This window comes from Arachis hypogaea, chromosome 4 (assembly GCF_003086295.3).
Source record: "Arachis hypogaea cultivar Tifrunner chromosome 4, arahy.Tifrunner.gnm2.J5K5, whole genome shotgun sequence".
In the NCBI taxonomy this organism is placed as follows: Eukaryota; Viridiplantae; Streptophyta; class Magnoliopsida; order Fabales; family Fabaceae; genus Arachis; species Arachis hypogaea.
Genome location: NC_092039.1, coordinates 97,872,747 through 97,876,495, shown reverse-complemented (window position 1 = coordinate 97,876,495; position 3,749 = coordinate 97,872,747).

Sequence of the window (3,749 nt, the reverse complement as noted above, 5' to 3'; positions counted from 1 at the left end):
GGGATGTTGCAACCTTTAGAGATTCCACAATGGAAGTGGGAAAGTATTGCAATGGACTTTGTGTCAGGATTGCCAAGGACTAGGGCTGGTTTTGATGCTATTTGGGTGATTGTGGACCGACTGACGAAGTCAGCTCACTTTTTACCCATTCGTATGACTTACACCCTTGAGGAGTTAGCACGGTTATACATAAAGAAGATTGTGAGACTTCATGGTGTACCTGCTACTATAATCTCTGATAGAGATCCTCGTTTCACTTCAAGGTTTTGGGGTGCATTTCAGAAAGCTTTTGGAACCCGATTAAGCTTGAGCACGGCTTACCATCCTCAAACAGATGGTCAATCTGAGAGGACGATCCAAACACTAGAGGATATGTTGAGAGCTTGTGTTTTGGACCAACCGGCGAGTTGGGATCAGTATATGCCATTGGTGGAGTTTGCATACAATAATAGTTATCATGCGAGCATTGGAATGGCTCCGTATGAGGCCTTGTATGGGAGGAAATGTCAATCTCCGCTATGTTGGTATGAAGCTGGAGAGAAAAGCTTGTTAGGACCGAAAATAATAGCTGAGACTACTGAACAAGTCAAGAAAATTCGAGATAGGATGCTTACGGCACAGAGTCGTCAAAAGAGTTACGCCGATCAGAGGCGAAAGCCCTTAGAATTTGAGGAAGGAGATCATGTTTTCCTTAAGGATACTCCGACTACAGGAGTGGGTAGGGCGATTAACGCAAAGAAGTTGAATCCTCGATACATTGGTCCATTTCAGATCCTGGAAAGGATTGGGCCGGTGGCGTATCGGATGGCTCTACCACCTCATCTTTCGAACCTGCATGACGTGTTTCACGTGTCGCAGCTTCGGAAGTACACTCCTGATGCTAGCCATGTGTTGGAACCTGAGTCGGTTCAGTTGAGGGAAGATTTGACGCTTCCAGTGGCTCCAGTCAGAATTGATGATACTAGTATCAAACGGTTGCGTGGAAAATAGGTTTCATTAGTCAAAGTGGCATGGAGTCGAGGCGGTGTTGAGGAACACACTTGGGAACTTGAGTCGGAGATGCGAACGGATTACCCGCATTTATTCTCAGGTAATTGCATTTGAATTTTGTGGGCAAAATTCCCAATTAGGTGGGTAGAATGTAAAACCCGGTTAATTAACGGCTAATTAACCCATAAATGAGAATTTATTCTGGAAGGCCTAAAATGTGATTTTTGTGGCTAAATATGATAGAGGAGATTGAGACGAGAATTTCGGTACCAATTTTATAGAAATCGGACCAAGATTGGACCGAACGGGCCAAACCGGGCCAACCGGACCCAAAGTGGGCCCTTGGCCCAACATAACTAGACCAAAACCCTAGTTTTCAGCACTCTCTCTCCTCATTTGTTACACACACAAGCTGAAATTAGAGAGAAAGGGAGGAAGAACACTCTCTCAAGTTCTCTCCCTTGGTTGATCTTCAAACCACCATAACTTTTGATCTAGAGCTCCGATTGCTGCTCCGTTTGCGGCCACGCGTTCACCGCGGAGAGCTCTACAAAACCCATACAACCAATCTTGAGGTAAGCCACGTGTTGCTGTTCGAAATCTCAGCCCTTATTTTCGAGTTTCATGGGTGAAATGTTGAGATTTTGGGTTCTTTGATGTTATAGGACCCAACTCTCTTGAAGGAGAAGGTTAATCTTGTCTCCTTGGACCTTGGGTGTGGTAAGGTTCTCAACCCTAGTGTATTTTTGTTGTTTTATGATGTTTGGGTTTTGAGATGTTGTGTATGGGTATGATGGTTGTGGCTTAGGTTGTGTATGTGTGGATATTGGAGCTTGATTGGTGATTTTCAAAATCTTGGAAAGGGTTTGGTGGTGAAAAATCTGTTCTTGGAGGTTTTGAGGCCTTGAGAGCTTGTGGATAAGTGGTTTGGAAGTGCTCTGGTGGAGCTTGGGAAAGTTGGCTAAGGTATGGTTTCGGTTTCCCGTATCTAATATGTAATGTGGTAGGAAATACTTAGGCTAGAGGCCCTAAGATAGGCATTGAATTGTTGATGTTGTTGAATTGTTGATATATATGATGTGGTCATATATGTGATGATGATTAATGATGCCTTGATGGTATGATGTATGAGAAATATGCATGTTGTGACATATGCTTGATGATTGGTTATGGTTGAAATGTTGATGGTGAGTATGATATTGATTGTGTGCAATAATGATTTATTGGAATTGGTGTTGTTGAGAATTGGCATGAGGAATAGTATATGATATGTCAATATGTTTGAGTTTGAGCCACTTGGGTGAAGTGGGTTAGAATGATGAGATAGTGATTTTGTATATTGTGCTAAAATCTCAATGTGTGAGTTGAGGAGGCTTGATGTTAAAATTGATATATTTTGATCTATTTCAAAGAAAAGGGATGAAAATGGCATGTTTTGATTGATTTTGAAAAGAGTTGGAAATGGCTTGTTTGAAAATGGCACTTTGTGGTTTTTATGAAAAACATGGCTTTTGGGCATACTTTGGTGGGACATAACTTGTACTACGGATCTCTGTTTTGTGTCAACTCTATTTAGAAATGAAATTGGATCCGGGATGTCCATGCCATTCGAAGAACGGGTGAAAAACGATTTAAAATGAGAAAGTTATGTCCGTTGGAAGATTGGGGTTTAAATTGGTGAATTCTGCAGCTTTTAACTTAGAAAATTTTTAGCAGAATGACCCCTTGCGCGTGGGCGCACTTGGCGCGTGCGCGCCGTTCTTCCCGAAAATGCCATCCACGCGTGCGCGTGATGTGCGCGAGCGCGCCGATGGTGCTGCACCCAATGCCCAGCCATTTTCCAGAGAGTCATGCCAGAACTGTGCCAGTGTTGTGCCTGGGGCACGAGAACACCCACGCGTACGCGTGGTTGACGCGTACGCGTCGATTGGCAAATTTTTAATCCACGCGTCAGCGTGCTTGGCGCTTGTGCGCCGATGAAGTTTTTGAGGCCATCCGCGCGTACGCGTGGAGTGCACGTACGCGTGGCCCTGTTTTCATCCCAAAGTTGATTTTTGAGTTTTAAAAGCCAAATCTCATACTTCTAAGCCTCCGATCTCACCACTTATATCTTAAATCATTATGATATACCTAGCTATGAGAGAAGGAGCTAGTGGATGTGGTAACTTGCGAGTGAAGCAAGGGAAAATGAATAATCAATGAGGATCATTGAGGATTAAGTGAGATGTGGAGGATGGTGGTGGAAGTGCTTGTTATGCAATTGGCCGAAGGACTGTAATTGTTTCTGAATTGGCTGGTTCTGGATTGAACCGTGAGCCGGAATAGCTGTGTATGCTATGAATATTGGCTGGTTCTGGATTGAACCGTGAGCCGGAATAGCTGTGTATGCTATGAATATTGGCTGGTTATGGATTTAACCGTGAGCCGGAATGGCTGATATGGATGTTGATCCATGGATGAGAATTCATGCATGTTTATGCTGAATTATTGATAATTGTGATTTGCACTTCCACTAACAGAGATACCAGTTTCCCTGGGTAGTAGCAGTGGCTAGCCACCACGTGCTCCAGGTTGAGACTTGATACTCTGCTGACCCTATGTCGTAAGTGTGGCCGGGCACTGTGAAAGACCCGGATGAGCTCGCCCCCGTATATATTCACCAGTGAGGGTGATGGATATAGATCATGATTATGATCAAGTTTATGACGAGTATAACTCGAGTTGGGGATGCATGACAGAGGGACAGTCCAATGGTTAGC